The sequence below is a fragment of the Babylonia areolata genome, chromosome 17 (genome assembly GCF_041734735.1).
Source record: "Babylonia areolata isolate BAREFJ2019XMU chromosome 17, ASM4173473v1, whole genome shotgun sequence".
Classification (NCBI taxonomy): Eukaryota; Metazoa; Mollusca; class Gastropoda; order Neogastropoda; family Buccinidae; genus Babylonia; species Babylonia areolata.
This window is the reverse complement of record NC_134892.1, coordinates 17,351,745-17,365,504: the sequence shown is the minus strand read 5'-3', so window position 1 is coordinate 17,365,504 and position 13,760 is coordinate 17,351,745. Positions and strand designations below refer to the sequence as shown.

Here is a 13,760-nt window from a genome sequence, read left to right as displayed (position 1 = left end):
AGGAAGGCGGAAAGGGGTGGGAGGAGATGAAATTCTCATTCAACAGTCTGCCAGATCAGTTGGTCTTCGATCTGTACCAAAGTATCTCACCATGTGAACTAGAAAAAAGTAGCATTTCTCATGCATTGAATTGAAACCGACCTATACAGTTGAGAGACAGACACAGAGATGGGGAGGGGCAGACAGACAGACAGACAGAATCAAACATAACAGAGTGAGAGACATCGGAATCCTAGTCAACAAACCTGGTAAATCTTTGCTGAAGCACCGCTCCTGTCTTTTACAGCACGCCACTGGAGACAGGAAAGAACAACACTGCAGCGCGCTGTCTGTCCACTGGCAGAAATCAATCAATCTCAACACTTCTCTGCCAAAAATCATGTGTTCTCTCTGTCAAAAGAAATCCCACAGTCGGGATGGCAACAGCAAACTGGGAATAATCAAACGGTCGACAGCATGTTGAACAGGCAGAAGACAGAGCGGTGACGCGGCAGCTGACAGCTCTTTCCAACGTCGCCTCCTCTTCTGCTCGTGTGCGCTTGTCCCAGTTTGATTCCGTGACGTCACACAGCTATGGTTAGCCAGCAGCGCCAATCATGGAAAAGATGATTATCTTAAAAGCAGACAAGAAAAGGAAGAACAACAGAGGAAAAGAGTAGTTGTGTTTGCAGAAGAAGAACAAGGATATATATATATATATATATATATATATATATATATATATATATATATATATATCAGTAAATGAATATATCAGTAAATGAATAAAAATAATGATGATGATGATAATATCAGTCATCATGATCACAATTATCATCAACATCATTATCACCATTGTCATTTCTTCAAATGTCTGCACTCACCTATGTAAGTCTGACCATAAAATTTCTACCAAAAATAGTGTCATCCACGTGTATTAGTTTTGTCTCTCAATGATTTGCAGTTTATGCATGTGTGTGAATTTCTGGTTTGAAAGCGGTTTTGATTTGTCTCCACAGTTATCATTATGAACATCATCGTCGTCGTCGTTGTCATCATCATCATCATCAGTAGGACGAAGGTGACGAAGACGCTAATCTGCCAATACAGTGTCCGTGAGCGGTTTGAGTTCGAATTCCGGTCTTGCCCTTTCTCCCAAGTTTGACCAAAAATCAAACTGAGCATCGAGTCATTTGGATGAGGCGAAAAACCAAGGTCCGGTGTGCAGCACGCACTTGGCGCACTGAAAAAGAACCCACGGCAACGTAAGTGTTGTCCTCTAACAATTTTTTTTCTCAAGGCCTGACTAAGCGCTTTGAGGTATGCTGCTGGTCAGACATCTGCCCAGCAGATGTGGTGTAACAGATGGATTTGTCCGAACGCAGTGACGCCTCCTTGAGAAGCGGAAACTAAAAACTGAAACTCATTGTCATCATCATCATCATCATCATCATCATCATCATCATCATTATCATCATCGTTATTGGTGTTTGTTCCAGGTCATGACTAGGAACAGAAGCAGTTCACCTTTCTGTCGGAGGCAGAGAGAAATAAACATTAAATGCACAGAAACGTACACGACTATATCATTAACAGTAACTGACAACAAATAATAGATAAATAAATGAACAGATAAACAGAGAAAGGCAGACACACAGATAGACAGACAGGTAGGTAGACAGACAGACAGATGGATAGATAGATGAATACACAGATGAGTGGATGGATAAGTAGGTTGATATATTCACTGTTCGTTGATTGATTGATTGATAAAATCAAATCCGGTATTTTACAAATATATAGGTAGATCAAATCAATCGGTAATTCAACACAGATTTAGGAATCACATACTAAATAAGTAAATATGTGAGCAAATACTGAACTTTGCAAAAAGCTGTCTGTTCGCGCACAAAGACCACGATACAAAACACAACCAAAACCACAACGACCGATATGTTTCCAGCGTTGCCATGGGAACGTGACATCAGTGGCAGCCAGTCTCTGTGGAGATAAGAGTTGACTTCTGTGCTATGCAGCTTCCCACCACGCTCACACTGACACACCTCCCTTTACTTTTCGCCCTCAGCATTATATATACCGCGTCGTTCACGTTAATTGCACGACTCGCCAACTAGCATAATGCACGAAATGATGCCTACTCATAAATACTGTTATTGGAAGCATGTGTTGTGTTGTGTTGTGTTGTGTTGTGTTGTGGTGCGTGCGTGTGTGTGAAAGAGAGAGAGTATGATAGAACACAACAGAACGGAATGCTTTCCTACTATTAAACCGTTACTAGGCTCAGTACACGCATATGACCACTGATGACCTGAGCAGCTGGGAATCGCTATCTGCCCAGTTCGTACCAGCATCACTTAGGGACAGTCACAAAATCGTATTGTCACAAACAAAATCATATTCTCAGCGGGAAAAACATAAATGGACGAAACTTCGCTGGCCTTGGATTTTTTCCTCCTAATATTAGCTGTTTGATGTGCCATTTCCCCAGTATAACACATGTCATTTGATTTTTTTCTGGTAAATACTGTCTACTGTTAATATCATCACACAGTGATAAAATAAAAAAAGAGAGATAAATTGCGTCCTCCAGACTCATTCAGGCAGCACATAGTCTTTCGATGTTCTTTTGGTGTATCTTAACATTTTTATTCTCTTCATGTGTAAATCCTGCATTTGAGTCCTGGGAGCTGATTCGTTACATCAGCCATCTCAAGGGCAGTCACTTCTTCCTTCTTCGGCCATCTCAAGGGCAGTCACTTCTTCCTTCTTCGGCCACCTCATGGGCAGACGAGAAGGCCATCTCATGGTCAGTCACTTCTTCTTACTTCAGCCATCTCATGGTCAGATAATGATCAGACACTACCTCCTTCTTCAACCATACCACTTCCCTACTTCCTTCTTCAGCCATCTCATGATCAGATACTACTTCCTTCTTCAGCCATCTCATGATCAGATACTACTTCCTTCCTCAGCGATCTCATGATCAGATACTACTTCCTTCCTCAGCCACCTCAAAGTTAATCACTACTCATTCGGCGTGAACACCATGTTTGCTGTCAATACCAATGCAGCCGTTATATAAACTGTGGGGGCAGACGTTCAATTGAGAAATGAAACAGTAAGCTGTCATCACGTCCACAACGTCAGTGTTGTCATGGGCGTTTGGGAGAGTCTGTTTTCTGCGTGTGGTGGTCATCCTGACCATTCGCCTCCTCCTGCACATCTCTATCTTTACCTTTTGTTTCTTAGAGCGTCTTACAATTGCGATTTTTTTCTTTTTCGTTTTAACTGTTAGGTTGAATTATTGTGAGAATTCAAACATCACACAAACTACCATTGCTCTTCTTTGGTCACGTGCCATTTAGCCACACCGCCATGCGTGGTGATGACTGGAGGTTACAGATCAGTCACCAGAATCAGTAGCTAAAGCGTCCCAGTGTGTGTATGTGAGTGTGGGTATGTGTGTGGATAAGTGTGCTAGTGTTGGCCGTTGGAATGTGTTTAACAAAGCAAGCATCAGGATAACAGATAAGTGATTTGTCTGTTTGTTTATGTGATTGCTAATTTTTTATGTTATAACGTTTCACAATTGCGATCTTTTGTTTCGTAGAATGTCACAATTGCGATTAAAAAAAGAGAAAAAGATTATTTATCTATTTCTTATTGTTGGATTGAATTACTGAGAGGACTTAAACATCACATAATGAACTGTCATTGTCAGCTATGTACAATTCCATAATGTAATATACTGAGAGGCACAAGGAGTCAGTGACAATGTGCTTGTCATCGCTATAATAACATCAAAATTCAGAGCAGGAATGAGTGCAGAGACGCTTCCACATTAAGGCAATGATCACCACCCAATAGTTTTTAGTCGACAGAAACCATCAAACAAGCCCAGTGTGGAACCTGATAATCTGTTTCAGTTGGCACGGTCGCTAAGCCGGATGCACCTCCCCGCCAGTTTTCAGTTTCACTTTCTCAAGGAGGCGTCACTGCATTCGGACAAATCCATACACGCTACACCACATCTGTTGAGCAGATGCCTGACCAGCAGCATAACCCAACGCGCTTAGTCAGGTCTTGAGTGCATGCTTACATATTTGTGTACCTATGAAAGTGGATTTCATTTTACGTAATTTCGCCAGAGGACAACACTCTCGTTGTCATGGGTTCTTTTTCAGTGCTCCAAGTGCGTGCTGCACACGGGACCTCGGTTTATCGTCTCATCCGAAAGAATAGACGCTCAGTTTGATTTTCCAGTTAAACTTAGGAGAAAGGGCGAGAGCGGGATTCGAACCCACACCCTCACGGACTCTCTGTATTGGCAGCTGAGCGTCTTAACCATTCTGCCACCTTCCCCCATACACATACCAAACAAAAACTATAGACACTTACAGCACATACCAAACAAAAACTATAGACACTTACAGTAACAATCAACAAGCCCAGGATTAACAATAAAATACACTTAGTAATCTTTTTTGGTGGAATAACTCTACATGACACTGACATACATACTTTCAAACGTCACTAGAGTTTCGCTGTAGAGATCTCTTTGCCCATGGCTGGAATTTATGACTCACCTATCTGGCCCCTAATCTAGCTAGTCATCTCAGACACGCAGAGACCGACCTGGAGTTCCCGGTGCTCGAATAGGCCTGTGAGCAATAGGACGTAACTCCCACTTATCCTCTTCACCTGGCATTTTCTGGCAATAATCTCAGGTTGGTATCAACCCGTAATGTCTACACTTTAACATAGAAACTGGGTTATGGTTCACTAACACTTGATCATAAACTAACTTGTTTTCACCATGCGAGGTTATTCTTATTTTTTAAACTCCTCTTATAGTATACGAGTCGGGAGGAAGTTACAGAATCTAACCTTTTGATTCGTTTCACCACCCTAGCCAACTTGTACAATGACCCTAACCATATTCTTTCAGCTGTGGGTCGAATCCATTTCCAACCGTCAGGTATCCTCTGTATTGTACCGGATTCACAGGTTTTTTGGTTTGTGTGTGTGTGTGTGTGTGTGTGTGTGTGTGTGTGTGTGTGTGTGTGTGTGTGTGTGAGAAAGAGAGAGAGTCCAATATTGGTGACAGTACTATTGGTAACAGTACTAGTTTCATTCTTCCATAAAATGCAACGCAATGAGCATTTCATCGCATCTTAAATGTAAATAAAACTTTTACATCAACAAATTATGGTAAAAATACAAACACCCAGGTATCTATCTATCGTTTATCGTTTATTTATTTATAGTCTGTTCATCTAAGATGATTATATCAGACTGAGGTATCTATCTACCTCGCTGGAAAATACCAGCCACGTCATCCGTGTGGGCTCTTGGTAAACAATTCATCGGTGTACACACACCATCCACCCTAACAATGGTATGCATCGTCAAACCTCCCACCATGTCCGATCCAACCACTTGCAATTAATACAGGAAAGCACTATTTTCAAACTACACACCGTTCCGACCTCCTACTCTATCTTAAACCTAACTCCTAACCCCTATGAGAACTCTTTAAACACAACAGGGAGCATTTTCTTTAAAGCACCAACCACAATTCCCAAACTACCCGGCATCTCCACCATACTCCCACGCCCAACCCACACCTAACACAAACAATGGACGATTACAGAAACAGACAAAAAACCAAGGATTAACGATAAAGCACACTTTTTTTTTTCAATGAAACAACTCTACATGGCACTTACATACATACTTTCACACACCACATCATAAAATGTGTCCTTCAAGTCCATTATAATGCAACGAGTCTGAATGACCCACAGTAATTACTTTGCAATGTTCACTATTCCCAGTAGAGTTTCACTACAGTAATCAACCCAGTCGCACGTTAGGATATATGTAGGCCTATACACCTCACCCACAAAAATATAAATCATGGGAATATGTCAATAACACATAATTATCAGTCACTTACTATATTCATATAGCGCTGAATCTTGTGCAGAGACAAATCAAAGCGCTTTCGCACCAGTCATTTACACGCATGCATGACTCTAAAACTGGAAAAAAAACTGAAGACAAGGAAGAGGCAGGGAAGGGAGGCTATTTTGGGAAGAGATGGGTTTTAAGGCCAGACTTGAAAGAGCTGAGTGTGGAGCTCTGACGAAGCAAAAGAGGAAGTTCATTCCAATTTCAAGGTCCTGAGACAGAGAAAGAACGGCGGCCAACAGTCGAGTGTTTGAATCTGGGTATGCGTAAACAGAGTGGATCCGAAGCCGATCGTAGTGAGAGAGATGGAGTGTAGAGGTGAAGGCAGCCAAAGAGATAGGAAGGGGCAGATTTGTGAATATATTTGTAACATAGAGTGCTGATCTTGTACTTTATTCTGTGTAAGACAGGGAGCCAGAGGAGATGTTGCAAAAGAGGAGTGATGTGCTCAGATCTTTTCTTTCTGAGGACGAGTCGGGCAGCAGAGTTTTGTATGCGCTGAAGGGACTGAATGGACGAAGCAGGCAAACCAGACAATAGAGAGTCACAGTAGTCAAGGCAAGAGAGAATGAGAGAAACGACAAGTCGATCTAGATCGATGTTGCGTCAGTGGACATATATTTCCGGACGGAACTGATGCGCCGCAATTGACAGTAGCAGGATTGACATGTCTGACTGATAATTTTTTGCATGGACAGTGTGTTGTCAAGGACAACGCCGAGGTTCCTGACTGAACTGGAAAGAGGGATGGATGTACTGCCAAATTTGATTGTGTCAGTTGTGATGGGAGAGAGTTTTTGTTCAGTTCCTATGATCATTGCTTCAGTTTTGTCCCCGTTCAATTGTAACTTATTTACAGTTATCCAGTTTTGTATGTCCAGGAAGCAGTTGGATGTTTCTTGCAAGATCGGAAAAATCTCCACCCTTTACCCACCAGGCGCCATCACCAAGATTCGAACCCGAGACCCTCAGATTGAGAGTCCAACGCTTTAACCACTTGGTTATTGCGCCCGTCCAGTCAGGATTTAATCCCGGGGAGTGCTATGCTACCGGGATCGATGGGCCTGGCCTATGATACCCTGTAACAGTTCAGTTCTGTTGGTGTTTTTTTTGTTTGTTTTGGTTTTTTGGGTTGTTTTTTGTTGTTGCTTGTTTTAGGTGCTCTCCTCTTATAGTCTCCCAATCACACTGCTGTGTCAGAATTAGTTCCTGCCAACATACTTGATACAGATACAGAAACAGAAGAATTTGTAGAACTTAGAAGAACCACCTATGGTGAACGCTCTGATCACATACAACTTCATCTTTTCAAAACCTGTGTCTAAGCACTTTTGGTTTCCTACTTCCCAAACACTGACCTACACATACCAGCTCACTTTGCACGTTCATCTGTGACATTTCTATTTTCATACTAATTTATATGTTGAATTATGCTTCCTTTGGCAAGAGCATTTTCCCCATTATTACTGCGTGTATTTTTTATCAGACTTACTGTTTATATTCACATTAGTATAGTATTTGTTAACATACACAATATATGCTTATGTGTGTTAAAGTGTACGTGAGAGAGACAAAGAGACAGAGAGAGAGAGAAATGTGTGTTTCTCTGGGTTTTTTCCTATGTAGTTTATCAATACTATGCTTGTGCGTGTGTGTGTGTGTGTGTGTATCATATATTACCATGCTTATGCCTTTATGTAGTATTGTGTTCGCATGCTATATGACTTTAACCTTCACCGTACTTGGTTATTTTCCCACTTATCCATATTTTGTGGGTCTCACAGACCCACACTCGCTAAAGAAGGAATCCAGAGCTTACCCCCTATTCATACATCGTGGGTCTGACAGACCCATACAAATTAATGTGGGCTTTTCCAACTTCAATAGACTGAGCAACACGTTCCTGTCATCAGATCTTTTCCCACCCCTCTTCCGGCCAATCAATAGCAGCCTCTGTATGTGTGTGTCTGTGTCTGTGTGTCTGTGTGTGGCAGCCTCTGTATGTGTGTGTGTGTGTATGTGTGGCAGCGTCTGTATATATATATATATATATATATATATATATATATATATATATTTGTGTGTGTGTGTGTGTGTATTTGTGTGCGTGCGCGAGCGTGTAAGTATACACGTCAGGAGAGCTCTGTGCGCGCGCGCATGTGTGTGTGTGTTCGTGTGTGTGTAGAGGATGAGGTATGTGTGTGTTTGCATGTGTACTGTAGGAGCAACGGAATATTGGAATGTGCGGGTGTAGACACACACACACACACACACGCACGCACGCACACGCACGCACGCACGCACGCACACACACACACACACACACACACACACACACATATATATATATATATATGTCATCGTCAGGAAAAGGGATAGGCAAGATGTACGTGTAACAAAGACCATGTGCGGCGCCGAGTGTTGGACAGACCATCGCCTTGTAGTCTCGAAGCTGAATATTCGAATCCAGCCCAAGAGACGCCCCCAAGGCCAGAAGGCTCCAAAACGGCTTAACATCGCTAAGCTGAAAAACATCACCATCAAACAGTCCTTTGTGGAGCTGCTGGAAGATCGTCTGGAATCCGCCTCTCTGGACAATCAGAATGTGGAGTCTGACTGGAGGACCCTGCGTGAGCTGATCTATAGTACAGCTTCAGAGACCCTGGGACCCATGACCAGAAAGCACAAAGACTGGTTTGATGAAAACTGTGATGAAATCAAGCAGCTTCTGGATGAGAAACGCCGTCTGCATCAAGCCTACCTCAGCAACCCAAAGTCCACATCAAAAAAGGATGCGTACGATGCCATCCGCAGGACTGTTCAGCAAAAGTTACGCCAGATGCAGGATAAGTGGCTGAGTGACAAAGCTGATGAGATCCAGGGATATGCTGACAGGCACGATATGAAGAGGTTCTATGATGCCTTAAAAGAAGTCTACGGCCCCACATCCTCAGGATCATCCCCCCTCCTCAGTGCAGATGGGAATACCTTGATCACCGAGAAGGAGAAAATTCTCGAACGCTGGGCTGAGCACTTCAACAGTGTCTTAAATCGCCCTTCCTTCATAAATGATGAAGCCATAGACCGTCTCCCACAAGTCCCCATCAACGAAACACTGGACGATCCGCCAACACCTCTTGAGACCCAGAAAGCAATCCATCTGCTATCCAGTGGCAAAGCACCTGGCTCAGACTCCATACCAGCAGAGGTCTACAACGATGGAGGCACTGTGCTGACTGAGAAGCTCCATCAGCTGTACTCACTCATGTGGAAAGAAGAGATGATCCCCCAGGATTTCAAAGATGCATCTATCATTCACTTGTACAAGCGAAAGGGGAACCGGCAAGCCTGTGATAACCATCGGGGCATTTCCTTGCTCTCCATCGCAGGCAAGATACTTGCTAGGATCCTACTAAACCGCCTCACAGCACGCCTTGACCAAGGTCATTTGCCTGAGAGCCAATGTGGATTCCGGAAAGAGCGCGGAACCACCGCCATGGTGTTTGCTGCAAGGCAGCTGCAAGAGAAATGTCAGGAGCAAAATGCTGCTCTGTTCTCCACCTATGTCGACCTCACCAAGGCCTTCGACACCGTGAGTAGAGAGGGACTGTGGAAGATCATGGCCAAGTACGGATGCCCTACCAGCCGCCGTGGCGAAGTGGTTAGCGTCGCGGACTGACGGCTGGGAGGACGCGGGTTCGAATCCCAGCGGAGGTGGGTTTTTCGGCCCGTGGCCGGCTCCTACCCAGAGTTGAGTGTGCTGTGGGCTTAAATGGGGAGACTGGGACCACACAGTCGAGTGTCATCCACTTCAAGGATGCGTCTTTGGGTGTGTTGCTCTAATTACCTGACCAACACTGCAAGTGTCTGTATCTCTCGGGCCTGGTTAACGCCGGGATATCATTATGACAGGAAGCGTAGAGTACAGCCTTGTCACGCAGTCCCAAACCAAAATGGACCTCCATAGCAACATCGTCATCATCATCGTCATCCTCCTCCCCCTTCATCGTCATCAATATAAACAAAATAGTCTCAAAGTCTGTGACCTTTCATGCCCTGCTCTCATGGTGACCTCAGTTTCGATACCCCTCCACTTCCGTGCTTTGGGTGAGTCCTGTCAATGTCGTCAGTGTCGGCAGATTCATGGGGGGGCTGTTGTTTGAGGGACGTGGTGGCGGTCTCCACTCTGGGAGAGACGCTCGCTCAGTCTGGCTCCGCGACTAAGCCATTATTGTCGTTAGTAGGGGGCTTAGTAGGTGGTGTCCTAAGTACGTTAAAACAGAACAGGCACCACTGAACACCACTGAAGTGACTCAGCAGCAGTGCAGGGTCTCCTCTGGTGTGTGGCCTCTAGGCGACCTAACATCGATGGTTCCCTGTGGACTGCCGACGCTGGGACTGCGACGGACGAACCCGGGTGTGGCCGTGTATGGGGGAATCTAAATGAGCGGCGTGGGAGTAATGCCACTGAAACGGCGCAGATGATGGGGCAGCAAAACAAAAAAACAAAAACAAAAAAAAAGTACGGATGCCCTCGGAAATTTATTTCCTTGGTCAGCCAATTCCATGAAGGCATGCAGGCTCGAGTCCAGGACAATGGCGAAACATCTGCTCCTTTTGCTGTCACAAATGGTGTCAAGCAAGGCTGCGTCCTGGCTCCAACGCTGTTCAGCCTCATGTTCTCTGCAATGCTTACTGATGCCTTCAGAGATGGCGATGTTGGAATCGACCTAAAGTATCGAACAGATGGCAAGCTAACTTGATGGCAATTAATAAACTTGATAATCATCAAAATATAACTTGCCTGAGGCAATGACACCGGTAGCCTGCTGTACTGTTGTGTTCTCCGTGAGAGCCGGATGCGATGTGCCAGCCAACTACAGAAGCAGTGAGGTAGCCTATGTGTCATCAGTCACATACGCACAATCACTTCGTTCCACGTAGTACAAAGGGATTATTGGTTTGTTCCCTTCTTTTGCGAGTATGGGTCTGAGAGACCCACGAATTACGAATAAGGGTACTTAGTGTTTTCTCTTCTTTGGGGAGTATGGGTCTGTAAGACCCACAACGTAGGAATGCAGGTAAAAATTTTCACAATTACGTAACTGATTAACTAATCAGTTAAAGTGTACATTAATTTACTAAAATGATGCATATGTTGTGACAACAAAAGTCATGAAATTTCAAATTAATCGGACACCAAATATATTTTAAAGGCATTTTTTAAGGCAAAAATGGGTCTGTCAGACCCACAAAGTACGGTGAAGGGTAAGTAGCATTGTGTAGTGCATGCAATGACACATATAATGTAATACTGTGTAGTGTAGACCCATTTCAGGACGGGGATTTGATGAAAAAAAAAAAAAAAAGCACACCAGTGCTCATCTATTATCCTTGAAAATAAAGAATTTCGTCTTGTCATGTATGAGGAATGAGAGAAGGGGGTAAGGTGGTCATGAGTGGTTCTGTAATTTGTAGTTTTCTTTCATGTAAATGCCATGAACTCTTTGAAAGAAATGGTGCTATAGAAATGTACATTATTATTAATCATTAGAGGGCTGGATACTGGATCAGTTCTAAAAACCAGTTGAAGAGAAACCAAAATAATCTTTTAAAGATCATTTAGAATGTTAGAAATATAATTTGGCTCATGTCTTCCTCAGTCATAATAAATTCATTTAAGTTAAATGCATTGAAAATAACATAAAAAGACTGACTGGTCCATATCTGGTTCAGTCCAAGTGAAAAAAACAAAACAAACTAAATTACATATTTCCTTTGAGAACTCAAAAACAGTATCCATGGAGAAATCCTGCAACAAGCCTTCATGGAGCTAGCTTTAAAATGTTTGTGCCTGACATCATGTAGATCCCAAAAGATGTTTAATATTTAGAAGGCGGTTGCATAGCACACACCATGGAGTTTCTTCACCTTTCAAAATATATGAGTGTGTCGGATAAGAATGATCAGATGAGTTAAAAGGTTGGGAGATATCTGAAATTATGTGTTATCAGTCTGTTACTTCCATTCTTCTTCACAGAGGTAGTTCATACAGGATTGAACAGGCTACACATACATCCAGGCTGTCAGGATAACCTGATAGGGTTAGAAAGTACATTTACAAAGTATTACACTTAAAGGCAAAAATCAGTTATTCAGATTGAGAAATGCATCCCATATCCACATGCTTCTCATTGTACACTTTTTAGACTATTGTTTAGGATTTATTAAAAAAAAATCATGATCATACTTCATGACTATTTCATCATTACTAAAGCAAATGCCTATATAGTACTATATAAAAAAAAAATCATTTGCTTGAAGAAAATAATAAAACTCTACACAAAGACATGCATGTGTATAAATTGGAGTTTTTCTTGCCATGTTCTTTCCACAACTGGCACCCAGTAAGTTCCCACCAACCCCTGCAGTATTGCCTCACTGAGTTGTGTTGCCTAGCCAACTGCATCAGCAAACAGTTCACACCTTGAACAGGACACGATATCCTAATTGCATGGTGTTCAGTGGAAATAAATCAATTCATCAAACCATAATTCCATGGGGTACTGATTGATAAAACTTGGACACAAATACAGTAATAGTATACACAAACATTTGACACTGATTCAGTCAGAACTAGAAGCTATTTACATGTAAGTAAAATAATGATAAATACTATACAATCTGAATGATGACAGTTCAAAATTTGTTTCTCTTGTCAAGTAAAACTGCTTTTAAGTTTTTAACACACCATTCAGTAGACTGTTCCATGTGTAAACCAAATTTCAAAACACAGCCATGCTGTGCCATCTACAGATTCATGAAGTTAAAGCTTTGTTGTCTGTTATGGTACTTTGATGCCAGTGCTTTTGAAACCCATGCTGTGTTCAGTTCAGGTACTGTGGAATTTTTGCAGAAGTTGTTGGTGAAGTTTATGGAGACAGTTGTGGAATGATGACACCTGTTAAATGTTTAAATCTGTTCATGAAGTGACCAGAGATCAGTTTGAACTTTTCCCATTACAGACATTGCTTTGCTTTTCTCGTTAAAAAACTGTATTCTCTTTCTAAACACAATCAACAGACCTGCTTGGATTATGTGCTGGAGGGTATGGATCCAATGGATATAAAGAAAAAAAGATACTCAGTTAATTAGGATTGATTACTGCAACTCTGTTCTTGTCGGCACTCCAAAAACTTCACTTGATAAACTTCAGAGTTCAGAACAAAGCTGCTTGACTTATTTTCAGATCCTCCAAATTTGAACTCATCACTCCTCTCTTCCACTCTGTTCACTGGCTACCAGTTTCAAAAAGAACTGAATACAAGCTGTCTGCTCCGATGTTTTCTGCCCTCTCAAGCTTTGGCCCTCGCTACCTCTCTGACCTCCTTGAAGTGTACATTCCAACTCGTCACCTTCGTTCTGCTTCTGATACCAGGCTTTTAAAACTCCCTGTTGTTAAAAAGAAGCAACAGGGTCAAAGATTTTTTTTTTTTCCAGGTTCTGTTATTGTGGAACAAATTACCAGAAATTTGCGTTGTTCTGTCTCACTGAAATCTTTTTAGTCTGCTCTGAAAACACATCTTTTCCAACAGCAGGTTTTTTTGGTTTGGTTTTAAATCTTGGTGTGATCTGGTTTTGGGTGCATGTTTTGTTGTGGAGAGGGTGTTTGCTCTGTGAGTGCTGTGTGTTCATGTGCCCGAGTGCGTGTTGAAGGGATGCCTTTTCTGGAGGGTGTCATGGGTAGGTTCCAATGTTCAGCTGCGCGAGTTTTTCACATGCTTCCA

The 13,760-nt window shown here is 42.6% G+C and overlaps 1 protein-coding gene across 1 annotated transcript in view; it reads right to left on the bottom strand.

The window, feature by feature from the left end:
- LOC143291503 (high affinity cGMP-specific 3',5'-cyclic phosphodiesterase 9A-like) overlaps positions 1-484 on the bottom strand; it is a 171,524-nt gene extending 171,040 nt beyond the window's left edge. The window contains exon 1 of the mRNA XM_076601391.1: positions 246-484. The gene's annotated coding sequence lies outside the window, so the exon portion shown is untranslated. The remainder of the gene's footprint in view (positions 1-245) is intronic.
- Between the last annotated feature and the right edge of the window lie 13,276 nt (positions 485-13,760).